Here is a 14,174-nt window from a genome sequence, read left to right on the forward strand (position 1 = left end):
CTGATTTCCTTTAGGATGGACTGGTTTGATCCTCTTGCTGTCCAAGGGACTCTCAAGAGTCTTCTCCAACACCACAGTTCAAAAGCATCAATTCTTCCGTGCTCAGCTTTTGTTATAGTCCAACTCTCATATCCATACATGACTACTGGAAAAACCATAGCTTTGACTAGATGGACCTTTGTTGGCAAAGTAATGTCTCTGCTTTTTAAATGAAATTTGAATGGAAAATATCTATGCGTTTTGATTTCTAGTACCTACCTAAATTGAATTAATAATACTTCCGAAATTACAGAAATTACAGAAAATAAAAAACCTTCCAAAGTTAGAAACTGTCTAAATTTGAGGTATAAAATGAATATTCATTAAAAATATGAAATACTTCCCAAATTTTGGGGTCATTCTTGCACAGGGGCCATGCTAATCTTCTTTGTATAGGTCCAATTTTATCATATGTGCTGCTGAATTGAGCACTAGACTTAATTTTTCTAATTATATTTGTCTATACTGGTATGACTTGTGTGTGTATGTGAGCAAGTATATGCATGCTCTAGTATTTAATTTAACTTGTATTGCCACTGCATAAGTGCTTTACTTATTCTGGAGTTGCACTTGATGAAAAGCACTAAAATAATCTGTATTATAAATTTTGTGTATACTCTGAGACTTCAGAATATTTCATCTATCTTTATCCAATTCTAAAGTGATGAACTAGAGATAATTTTTAATTATTTTAGTATTTTTGTAATTTCCTTTTTATTGAAGTGCAGTTGACATATTATTATATTAGTTTCAGATGTACAACAGAGTGATTTAAGATTTTTATAGATTATAATCCATATAAAGTTATTATAAAATATTGGCAATATTCCCTATGCTATACCTTATATCCTTGTATTTTTTTATACTAATTTCTTAAATTTCAGTCCTCATGGTCTTAAAACATGAGATCATTTGCCATTAGAAAGCTCTGTTTTTAAAGTTTAGCATCTTGTTTTTTACCACATTTTAAAAACATATTTAAAATTTTTGCATTTTAAAACATTTATGTTCATATATTAGCTTCTTTAAACTATAGTTGAAAGGCAATATTTGTTTGTTACATTTTGCATAAGCCTCTCTTGCTCCCTCTCTCTCCAAAGGAAAGCAGGAACAGAAGTCAAGAGGAGAAAAGTAATTGACCCCTTGACCAAGTTGTTCTGTTTGGTGAGGTTGTACCACATTGCCCTTGTGAGGTTTACAGTAAGAGCGGAGCAGAGGTCTGTAGTAGAGGGACTAACAGTGTTAGGATCACAGGACTAATTGTCTGTTTTCTTGAAGTTAGGGTTATTGGCAGCTGCCATTATACCATCCATGCTGCTGTCACCCAGCACAGCCAACCAGCATGCACTAATTGCAGTGGCCTTTTCATCAAGTAAGATCATCCCACTAAACACAAAGAGCTGTCTTTCCATTAGCACAGACAGTAGCTAGCTAGATCAGCTGGGCTCCTTGAGTATGATTGGACTGTCATATTGTTATGATTTGTTCAAGTTTAGAGCATTTAGCAGATACCCTTTGCACCTCTCTTTGTACCTGAATACTATAACCTGACTGCCCCTATCATTTAAGAGGGTACTATAGCTTTTCAAAGTTCAGCAGCGCACAATTGCAGGCAGGCAACTGGTTCCTGACAAGAGATCAATACTGTCCTTCCAAACGCTGGAGTCAAGCTGCTGGGTCTGTCAGAGGGATGTGTGCTGTAATTGGATCATGGATGCTGCGAGTCATCTGAGTTTCCCTTCAGCACTGTCACAGCTGTCAGATGTCATCCCTTTGTACAGCTGTCACTGCGGGAGGGTTGGGGCTCTTTTTCCGTTCTAACCCAATGCAAATGTCCACTTAGCAGATGAATATTGAAGATATTAGACACTTCTTTATGCCTTTATGCAAAATAAAGATCTGTGTCATCTGTGAATTTCATGGAAATAAGTTGCAATTTATTCACTGTGAGAAAAGTGAAGTGAAGCCTGTAAAAATGAGAAATTATTTGGTTCAGGCTATTAAAAAAAAGGAATATTTTACAGAATAAACAACAATATGCATATATTTTTCTTGAGATGGAAAAACTAAAACTGTGCAGTGTTTAGAATGGTCACTTGATATTTAGATAGTATACATATATATAGGTAATACATATATATTTATCTTTTGCTTCATGTGTATTTTCAGAAAAGGGACAAATCTTGAGTAGATTTAAGTCCTTTAAATCATTAAAATTTATTGATAAATATAAACCCAGTATCTATTTTAAAGTACCAATACAATAAGATTTAAGGAATGTAGTTATATTTAGAATCAGGTCAAGGAGTCTCAAAAAAGTTTTTAGGACAGGACAGGCAGTTTCAATAAAAACAAGTATGATGTTTTCATCACAAAAATCTTTTTTTCTAAGTTATTACAAATTAGGTCAAAAGATATGTCCATAGCTGGCAAAATAATCACGTAACCAATAAGTGGTTTCTTTTAATTTTAGTCAATTTTGCTTTTGTTTAAAGTACAGAGAACAGTCAATAGACATACATTTTATTTTACTGTCCTTATTCTTATAACACTGTATTTTTAAAAATAGTGATTAACTCCTAGATTTGTACAACTTGAATTATGTACACTCGCAACATATAGTAAACGTGAAGAGCTTTCACCAATGTGGTTTTGGCAATTGCATTTTTAATTCAGGAAATTCCTTCTACAATATTGCAATCGATCCGTGAATTTCCCTTGACTATTCTAGAATAAAGTACAATCTTAACTTAAAAAAAATCATTTCTTCCCGTCTCGCTAAGCTGATGTCAGAATCATTTTTTGGATGGAAGACAGGGTAATTTTTGATCTGGGTGGCTGACTTCCTTTTTCTTGAGGTCCAGACCACATACCACCTTCTCTGTCAAGCAGGCAGCCTGCACCAGCCCAGTGACAGAGTAGCATGAACCTTATTTTCCAATATCTAACCTTAGCATTCTGTCACCCACCAGGGTACTCACTGGGTCAGCCCCTCAAATATCCAAACTTTTTCCCTCCATCTGGCATTACAAGGTGATCTTCACCTCATTTGCAGTGGCTCAAGGTTTTTTGGACGCTAAAATTAGTGGCTGCCAAGAACAAAACATAGACATTTGACCCGCATTGTGGGGTATGAGAGGGAACCAACTATAAGAAAATGCACATTCATGTAAAAGACAGTGTGTTTGAAGTGATTGTAATATATGCTAATCACAATAAGAAGTATTGCAGTTCCCCTTGCCTCAGTTAGCATTTTTCTTTCAATATGATTTTACTTTTGCAAGAAGCAGGATAAAAATCCTAAGAATATTGAAGTATTTTACTCCTACAAAATGAATTATTTAGCTATCAAATCTTAGTTGACTATCACTGGTATACTTAAATGATCTTCAGTAGTTACCTGGGCAGAGAATATAAGAATGAAGTAAAAATTTTAAACTTAGTTTCTTAAAGGTTATTCTTCTGTGATAACTGTGAACTTTATATGCAACTCCAGTGACTCAAGTAGGCACTCTCTCTCTCTTTTTTTTTTTAACATGGTTTATAGCTAATTACATCAAAGATCCAAAACAGTCTTTTTTACATTTGCATTAATAAGGGTGTCACATGACCATGTTGAAGTAGAAGTATACATCAAAGGTGGATTAAAGGTTGGTTAAGCATCAAACCATGTTCCATATGTAAATTTATAGCAATGATGTGCTGTAGAAAGATAGCTTACCCTCTATTTCTCTGCTACTAAATAAAATTAAAAATTCACAACTCTGGTTTATGGGATTTTAAATGAATTTGATCTCTCTTTTGGGCAGGGCAAATAAGTGTTTTGTGATGTATTATTTTATAAAAAAAAAAAAAAGACCATCGTTCTGGCTCATTTAATTTTGCAAGTGAATGATCTAAGATTAACTACAGACTAGTCAGTGCAGTTTAAAAGCTGAAAGCAATTTTCAGCCATAGATGGTAATGCCACATTCAGTCCACAACCGAATGACTCTAAATGACTAAGATTCGAGGTCTTTGTATATGACCACAGGGCCTGATAAAGCCATAGGAACACAGTAAAAGCACAAAAATAGTTCCAATTTATTTGGTGCCATCACCTTAATGAGATTAATACAGACGTGTTCATGTGCCTAATTGGTGATTTTGTTTTAACTAGTAATGAAGGATTAAAACTTCAGGCAACAGGCTGCTTGCTGAAAAGAGGATTTGAGAGGAAAAAAAGATTTTAATTATAAAACGGAAGCCTGTGAAATATACCACTACAAAGTTCATAGTAATTCTTTTTAAAAAAATGAACTGATTAAAATGGATAGCTTGGATTTTTCCTGCCATTTTGGGAGAAAGGGTGATTTTATGATCAGAACCACATACTGATTTTATTTACCAATAGACCCTTTGGCATACAAGAACATGTAAAACTGTTACTTCCATTGAAAAAGTGTTAAAACTGAAAAGCATTGTCCCTTAGGCTACTATGGAATTGAGTATGTAGAATTTTATTCTAATTTATTTTTCAATGATTTACTACAGCCGGATGACCTGTGGCCAGATGTCCCACTAAATCCCACAGCATCCCAGTAAATCAGAGCTTCTTTGCAGAAACTTCACCTACAACTTGCGATGGGTTTGCTCCCTTCTAAGTCTAGCTGTAACCATTTAAATGCTAACACTATTAAGCATGCTGCCAAAACACAAACACTCAGCCTGAGTCATTAAAATTTAATTATAAGGGGGCAGCTGAGCCCAGTTTGAGTTTTGAGTCTGAAAAATATTATTTAAAAAAACAAAAACAAAAGCTAATAAAAACAAAACTACCCATCCAAACCTATCAGCATCTGTCTATCCTGGCCTAGTGAACTATAGTTAAATAAAATTGGAAGCTTTTTTTTTTTTTTTTCAGAGTGCAACAGCTAATCCTCACACTAAAACATATTTCGATAATTACTTATCTATCCTAACATATAGTGGGTCATTGATTTACCTCGTCGTTGGTGATGAGTTATATAACCTCTGCTTTATATATTCCTGAGAGCATGTTAATTTTGTCTTTCAGAACAAATAGTAAAATAAAGGGACTATAGCCTTCCACTGCCAAATGAATAAAACAATATTATCTAGGTTATTCTTTTCTCCTTGAAACTTTGGCCAGTGCAAAGACATCTTTTTGATTACAAAAACAAAAAAACTGAAATGCAAGAATTTGGTCTTTGATGTTCTATTACAAACCACTTTAAAAGGACTCTGGGTAGTGATACAGTGCAGTGTAAGATGCTACCTTCGCAGAGAATGAAGACAGAAATATATTTTACATTTCTTGTCAGATTGAACTTTAAGACATCCTGACTGCTTTCTCTATAATTTAAACATCACAGCCAAAATGGCAACATGCTTTGTTCAGTTCCAGTTGTGTGGAGTTTTAGTGCTTCATTGATTCAGAGGAAGGCTGAGGCTGGCACGGGGAGCAGGGCGACGGAATCACACTCTCACTGCAGCATGTCAAGCCATTATATCTGGGACCAGAATGTCACCGTGGTCTCAATGGTTCGTCAGCTGAAGGATATGGTTAACAAATGTAAAACCAAACTTCAGAGGAGCTGGTTTTCTGTGCTAAGTGATCTGTATTCCCTCTGAATTTACTTTCCCCTAACCCCGTGAAATTAACAGTACTTTCTGACATTCGACCCCCTGACCTCACACATAATAAGAATTTAAAAAGCACCATGCATGAGTGTGTCTCTGTAATGCAAAACTGGGAAAAATGACCATGTCACAGTTTTATTATACAAAACCTTCTCAATCTCCATTGCATGCTTCATATATGAGTGCTCAGTTTAAAGTTATTATAAAGAAAAACACAATTTTAAGAGTCATAATTCACTGTTCGTGACTTTTATAGACAATAAATTGTAGCAAATACATATTGCTACCAAAAAGCTTTGTACTCCATTAATGCGGATATTTACCAAGATGAGTGTTCAAAATAGTCCCCCAGAAGACTGATGGTTCAAAGGAAGGGGCTTCCAGGGAGCTGGTTACCAAGGGTGCAAGTGCATGCACAATGTGTAGGTCTCAAGGTTTAAGAGGCAGAAGCAGGGAAGTGTTATGTGGAAATGATTTTGTGTTATCAGGCTCAGGGGATGACAGCATACAAGAGTAAGAACAAGGTGCTATGTGGCTTTTTCTTCACTGTGAAGTAAAGATTGGCAGCTGGAAGTAAGGCTTACAGACAGACCTGCACACAGGACCTCTTCACCTAGGACTCATAATCACTACTCAAAGGAAAACGCATTTACCAGGGAAAAGCGGCTGTAGCCATCAGAAGTGTTCTTAAAACACCACTTAAATATCACTTTATACACTATTACTTGCAAACTGTGGCTTCGTATTAAATTATACTTGCATAGGCTTTTGCTTAGGTGCTGATAATGCTTTTGAGGTTGCATTGGTGAAGAAGAATTTAGGCTGCTTCACAAGAGACGTGACCAGAATACTCCATGCTGCTGACAGTGACAGGGTGAAAAATTGCAGAACTGTACTTTCTTTCCCCATATAGATTGTAATTTTAATTGTCATTGTGGCCCTTCTGTTTTAATTATGGGACTTCTTTGATATATACCAGGACATCGTATTGAATGAAAATATGGTGCTATAATAGTCTCTTTATAATTAATGACCACATGTAGATCTTGGTGCATAAAAGGGAAGGAATAAATGAACAATTTATTTAACTAGGTTTTGGATTTCTTTCTGTCTTCCAGTGAATATAAAATGATCCTGGGGTTTCTGAGAATGTTTGATATAAGAACTGCACAGAATATATAATAAAATTACTTTAGGCTGGATTACAAAACATATTATATTTTAAAGTGTCCTGCCCCAAAATAGTAAAATGTGTCTATTTACCACATTACTCTTTTAACATTTCATCTGAAACCAAATAATAATAATAATAATAATAATTTAAATGTATTTACATGTATATTTTAAATGTCTATCTTTTTAGATTTTACTTGTGGTATAACTAATTCTTACAGGTAAGATCAGGGTTCAAGAAAGAGACATTTGAAGATTGATTTATCAAACTGCAAAAAAAAATCTTTTAGAACATTTTCTTTAAAAATAGAATAGATCCATGCTACATCTTTTCTCTGAAGGAAGAATAATTTTTTTCTCAGTTACTACTACTAAACAGAAGCTGTTTTTCTACAAATCAAAAATAAGTAGTCTCTTCATAGGCAATTTAAATGCCCTGAGAACTGTGAAGAGGAAACCAAAAAAGCACAGCAAAGGCTTAACATTGTTCTCAAACTATCACTTAACAAGCTTACCATAAAGAACACTGTGACACGAATATGCTGGGCTCATATACATTTCAAGAGAGCCAGACCTCTATGGATTTCTGGGAAGCAGACCTATTTGTCCAGGGTCTGTCACTGTAAAACAGGAAAATGCCCCCTGACAAGCTTCTGCTAATTTTACTGAGGCATGGGGTCCTGTGCATACATCCTCTATAGTATGACTGCAGTTCAATTGTAGAGCACGATGAAATTGGATCGGCAGAGACAGGGACTACCCTGGGGTCAGCTGTGACCATGCCACTTCCATGTGATGTCTAGTTGGGGTGATGGTGTGTAAATAAACGTAGAGAATTGCAAATCTTGTCATGGCCACGCAGAACAGCTCAAGCATTTAAAGATGGTTGCCCGCAAACCTAACTGGAAGGTGGTTGCTCTGTGTGGTGGCTGAGGAAATACTCGATTCCTTGCCGGAGTCTTCTTCTTGACATATCTGAAAGTACTGACCGAGCATCATGTTGCTGAAGGGATTAATCACTAAATAGTTTTTCACTGTAGTGGAAAGTAAAGAAACAAGCTAATCATGTTTGAATATTGTGCTTTTAGAGCTATTGTGCTGATACCAAGGACACTTTTTATTTATATTATCCTACTTTGATTTATTTGTTTTTTTTTTAATGAGGTGAAGCATCTTAATGTTTTACTGTTTATTGAATTTAGCACATTAAAGTTCTATGAGTTCTTGTCATTATTATGAACTTTCCTAATGTTAGAAAATAAAATATAATAGAATTCACATTTTCTGCTTATGAATCTAATTTTATTTAAATACTACTTACAGTACTCATTAAAATATACTTAGGTCTTCCTTCCTTCAACCCATAAGATGTATTTTGTACCAGTTTTGCATTTACACATATCTGTTTTTCTGTTACTTTTCCCACATGACAATTACCTTTCATTACAAATTTATAAAATCATTTACATTTTAGCAGTTTAAATGTTTCTGCTGACATTTTGTAACTATTACCCTCTTCTAGAATGGCATATGTTCAGGCAGTTAATAAAAAATTAAATGGAATAGCACTAGACAAGGTGAAGCTTTGTATCAGAGTGTTCTCCACATTTCTGAAAATACCATCTTTGTGTTGCAAACTGTGAAGTGAGGTTAGGGCTGTGCCAATATGTGTATTTGTCACAACTGTCACAGAGACCGCGAACTAGCCAATCACACAGTCCTTAATTAGACAGTTATATTTCGCTTTTTAGAAATTGTCCTCATGTAAAATTGTGTCTGAGACTCAAGGAAGGTGCTGAGAGCTAAGAGGGCAAAGAATGCCAGCAGAAAAACACTTTGATTTCTTTGTAGAGGATTTAGTAACTGCTGTATGATTTCTTAAATATAGAAATAAAATGTATAATATAAGAGAAGTTGTACAAATTTAGCAAGAAAAAAAGGCAATATAAGGATTATTGAAATAGCAATAGGCTGAATTAAACATTACCATAGTGTAATATGCTTTCATATGGATTTTTAAACTATAAATTAAAAAATTTATAAAACAAAATGAGCATTCAAATAGTGAAGAGATCATAGATGTCTTAAAAATCTTTATATAGGTTCACAATTTTGACATTGGCTTTATTTGAAAAGCAAATTATCTGTTACAATTTCAATTATCTATTACTGAAGGTATATCACATATTTTTGTCAAAGATTATTTATGCTTTTATATCTTTGAAAAATTATAGAAACATCTATATAGCATAATTCTATAGTTTTTCAGAAAATAAATCAGGGTCTTTCATTCTGAAAGTAAAATATATTGAATATCTTGCCACATTTTTTATTTTTATTTTTATCATATATTTATACACAGTTATAAAGTTTCATGTACAATGAAGTAGACAAAAATATATCAGTAAAATTGTGTCTGTGCAGATATTATACCTTTATATGCATTTACCTTGTCTGTGAAAATGACACTAATATACTCTTTTACTGATATTATCATCATATATTTTTACATTTTGAAAATTAGAAATTGAAACCACATTTACCTTTTAAGTAAAAAGTCATCAACGCACTGGTAATTTTTGCCAGCAAGATTGCCTTTTGATAAAAATATTATGAATTTTATAATCTTGAATATAAGTAAATAAGCATGATTTTTTAAATATTGTGAAAATTATTATAAACTTATTTTTTTTATGTGATTTCATAGGTTTTAAGGTTTTTAAGCTAATTTTAACCAGTATAGAACTACTTTGAGTTTCTGGAACCTGAGGGTGGAAAGTCCTAAAAATACTAATAAATGAAAGCTACACAACATCACTAAGAGCTCTTTCTAAGAAATTAATAATTTAAATGGAAGATTTAAGTCTCTAATGTAGATGAAAGAAATGTAATTTATTTGTTTGTTTTTAACAGTGGAAATTTCATGTATATTAAAAGCAAAAAAAAAATATCTATTTTGGGGTAACTTGCACAGCTCATCCCGTTTTAAATCTTTATTCAATAGGCATATCATCGAAGTTTTAACAGTCATAGCAGATTAACCTTGCCTGTGCTTTTGGAGGCTAGTCATCTGATGAATTTACATGCAGCTGGATGAAAATGCTATTTGGAGAGAGATTGAGAGTTTATTTGATTAAATCCCTTTCTCCACTACCTTGACCTCTTTCTTGTGAAATAATCAGAACTGTTTAGCAAGAATATTCAGGCATTAATAATGAATTGCTTTTGAGCCGATTTATTCTGCATGCAACAAACCCATTGGTGTCCCTGCTCTTTTCTTTTTTGCTTTTGTAAATAGCACTTTATTTAATGAACACAATGATTAGAAACAGTAAGAAACATATCTTTGAGGAGTTTTGTTTAATAATTTGTAGGCTGTTTTGCTACTTGTAGTTCTAATTGCTATGTTTTCACTTTCCTCTTCTTCCAAATACTGCCTGCCCACAGTTTGTACAAAGGTGGGATGCGTTAGGCAGGGCCAAATGCTTCTGGATGATAGGATGGCAGCTACTTGATTTATCCTCACCAACTATAAGGGTGGTTTTGAGAATTTATGCATACTATGATGTTAAATAGTGATTCCATTGTTTGTGCAATTAATCAGATTGCAGTTATTTTTCTGAACAATTGTTAGATCAATTTTCATAGAATTTTTTATTTTGAAGACTTTTTATAGATTATCTAGTAGTGCAAGCTATTTCTCTTTTAAGAGAAAGAAATTTATCTGCAAGGAAATTAAATTAATTCCCTATCTTGTACAGCTAGACTTGTGTTGAAACCAAATCCACTTTGGGTTAGGAAAAAGGGGAAGGTATCCCCCTGTTCTCTTCTTCCATTTGAAATATAGTTGAAGGACAAGATAGTCACACATAAAATGGCAATTAACAATTAATGTTAGTTGCTGATGAATGAAATAGGAACTCTTTACCTTTACTGTTTTAAGAGGAGGAATTTACCTCCTGTGCATCTCCCTGGAGTATTACTGGATGAATTCCTGGCTTTATTTGGCAATATAACATTGGTCAGTGTTTGGAACATATGATAATCTTCAAGTGTAACTTTGACATGAAGTAATAGGAGTAAGTGGAAATTTTTAAAGTGTGGTGCATATTTAATACTTTTGATACTTGAATGTGGCAGATTTGCTGTATACATAACCTATGTATTGTAACCTATTATAAGGCTACAGTATCTTGTCTTTATACTAAATCAAGCTTCATTATAATTTGTTTCTTAATAATAACATGCACTTGACTATAATATGTAAAATGCTTGGCTTTCATGAACAACTCTATGGAAAAGCTGTAGAGTATCTAATTTGCATTTAGCAATGATGTTACATTTACCATATACTAAACTGCAGAAAATCTAATCTAACATCATAATTTAAAATAATAATTTCCAGGGCTTTACAAGTAGGATACAAGTCAGATTACAATAACATATTGTACTATTTCTGTTGAGTAAAACAGAATTGGCTCATTATTTTGTCCCTCAAAAGTATTCAGGAAAGACTTAATTCTTTAATAATGAGAATAGCATTACATTGAGAGGGAAGACCATTTAAATTGTCATAGGTGGGTAAAATTTTTCTTTCTTGATCATAATTAGTCATTTTGGGGTCTCTAATCATATCATTAATATGCTAAGTTTAGGGGAGAGGTTTTATTACACTCAAATGACCTGACAGCAATCCTGTTGTAAAAACCATATCTGGTTTTCAAAAATGTCTATATTTTTAATTATGAAGTACTGCATACTTCAAAAATTCACATTCAAGAAAAGTAGAAAATAAAACATTTTTATAGTGATATCTAAATTTATCCACTCTCAAACTTTTGTTATATTTTTTGATGTTTCATATCCTATTAATATTATGTAGTGTTGCAAATTTGATTCTTAATTTGACCATATGGATTTGAGGATAAGATTTGTTAATATTGATGCATACATTTTTGAAGATTTCTGAAAAATATAAAATATATTGAATAAATGTTTGAATGCTGCTGCTGCTGCTAAATGCTGCTGTCGCTTCAGTCATGTCCAACTCTGCACGACTCCAGAGATGGCAGCCCACCAGGCTCCCCCATCCCTGGGATTCTCCAGGCAAGAACACTGGAGTGGGTTGCCATTTCCTTCTCCAATGCATGAAAGTGAAAAGTGAAAGTGAAGTCGCTCAGTCTTGTCCGACTCTTAGCAACCCCATGGACTGCAGCCTACCAGGCTCCTCCATCCATGGGATTTACCAGGCAAGAATGTTTGAATACTTATGTGCAATTAACTCTAGAGTACATGTTGGAAAACACAATCTTACCCCCAAGAATTGTATGATGTATATCAGGAGCAACATTTTTACATTTAACTATAAAAATAAAGTCAGTGGCATTAAAGACTGAAAATTGCAGCACATAAGGAAGGAGGTCATTTTTAACAGACAATCAGAAAATCCTTCAGGGAGAAAATTTTATTTTGGATCAAGCTGAACTTCAGTTCAATTAAACCCAGAAAGCATTTAGTATCATCAACCATGATATGATCTCTGTTTGGAAGGAACTTATAGATACAATAAAGATACATTGGAAAGGACAACAAATTCTATCTGAGCTGTCAGAGAAAGCCTCATGAAATAAGTTGTATTTGACCAAGATCTTAGTTAAATGAGATAAAAAGAGAGGTGGAAGCATTTTGAGATGAACGAAAAGCATAAAAAAAGAGGAAGAATTAGGGTGTGAAAGGCCATGTATCTTCTGAAAAGAGAAGACTTGCCAGTGTGGCTGAATCATAGGAAAATGGAGCACAGAGATACCTGGTGAAATAAGAATTGAAATTGGACTTGAAACACCTTGTAGGTCTGAGCAGCCAAGTAACAACCTCTGTCCTGATTTCTTTTCTTTTCTTTTTTTTTGGTCTCCATTGTTTTTTCTCTTCCAGGAAAACAACCTTGACAGTTCTGCGAGAGCTCAGTTAGAATGGGAAAGCAGAGAAAAATGAAGAAATTTAACTTCAGATTGAGGCAATGTCATCAGCTAGAAATACCCTGAGAGCAATTTCAACTTCTAAATGATATTATGCCTCTGACAACATTTGTGCTGAACAATTTCCAGTGCATTCTTTACTTTGTTTCTAATTAATTAGACAATAATAGAAACTAGAGATCTTGAGAAATTTAGATGACAATCCTTGTAGCTAAGAAAATCCATACCTTCCTATTCCCAAAATATGCAAATCAATTTTAGAGTAAATTAAAGATTTTTAAGATTTCCTTCCCATTTAGGTCACCACAGAGCATTGAGTAGAAGAATAAGAAAGCTCTCACATATATAAGCATATAAGCCCTTCATTTTAGAGTCCATTCTTCCCTTTTCTTAAAAAGCCTTCATTGTGCAGAGCAAACCATACCAGACTTACTGATCAAGATATCCTCTAAGTTTAATAGGCCTGAACTTTCATTGGAACACAAAGGCTGCTGCTGCTGCTAAGTCGCTTCAGTCGTGTCTGACTCTGTGTGACCCCATAGATGGCAGCCCACTAGGCTCCCCCATCCCTGAGATTCTCCAGGCAAGAACAGTGGAGTGGGTTGCCATTTCCTTCTCAACGGCATGAAAGTGAGGTCATTCAGTCATGTCCGACTCCTAGCGATCCCATGGACTGCAGCCTAGTAGGCTCCTCCGTCCACGGGATTTTCCAGGCAAGAATACCAGAGTGGGGTGCCATTGCCTTCTCTGGGAACATAAAGGACTGCATCTGTAATCTCTGCTGCTGCTGCAAAATCGCTTCAGTCGTGTCCGACTCTGTGCGACCCCATAGTAGTTCCTTCTAATTTTAGTAAAATCTCAATGTCTCTTGACAGTTTTCAATTTTATTCCTTAGTTACCTCTTGAAGTTTCTCTCCCAGACTCTCTGTGCTTCCCCTAAGACAATAACCTCATCATCCCACAATGAAAGGATGTGGGATCTACTGGTCTTGGACATAGGTTGATGATGGAACCTGGTCAAGGAAAAAGGAGTAAGGGAGAAGGAGGAATCCAGGACAATTCTGAGTGTTGGGGACAATACTGGTGCTATTAATAAAATTGTAAAATTAGGAAGAGAGCATGCTTGGAGGAAGTGGTAGATAATAAAGCAGGATTCTGTTTTACTTAGAAATTTATGGCTAGGTAGTCTTCTAACCTTCATGAGTGGCTTTGGCACAGTGGTGAGAAGCAATCCACACTTCAAGAGAGTAAAAGTTGGTGGATGGGGAGATGTGCACTAGAGATATAGAGGACATTGTAAATATTTGATAACAAAGGTAAAACCAATGATAAGATGTTGTCTTG

At 34.5% G+C, this 14,174-nt stretch overlaps 1 non-coding gene across 1 annotated transcript; it reads right to left on the reverse strand.

Moving 5' to 3' along the window:
• Positions 1-364: 364 nt before the first annotated feature.
• LOC133236473 (U6 spliceosomal RNA) lies at positions 365-471 on the reverse strand. Its single transcript, XR_009732901.1, has one exon. It is a non-coding gene; the product is annotated as a U6 spliceosomal RNA (small nuclear RNA).
• Between the last annotated feature and the right edge of the window lie 13,703 nt (positions 472-14,174).

Source organism: Bos javanicus, chromosome 2 (genome assembly GCF_032452875.1).
Source record: "Bos javanicus breed banteng chromosome 2, ARS-OSU_banteng_1.0, whole genome shotgun sequence".
NCBI classification, from domain to species: domain Eukaryota; kingdom Metazoa; phylum Chordata; class Mammalia; order Artiodactyla; family Bovidae; genus Bos; species Bos javanicus.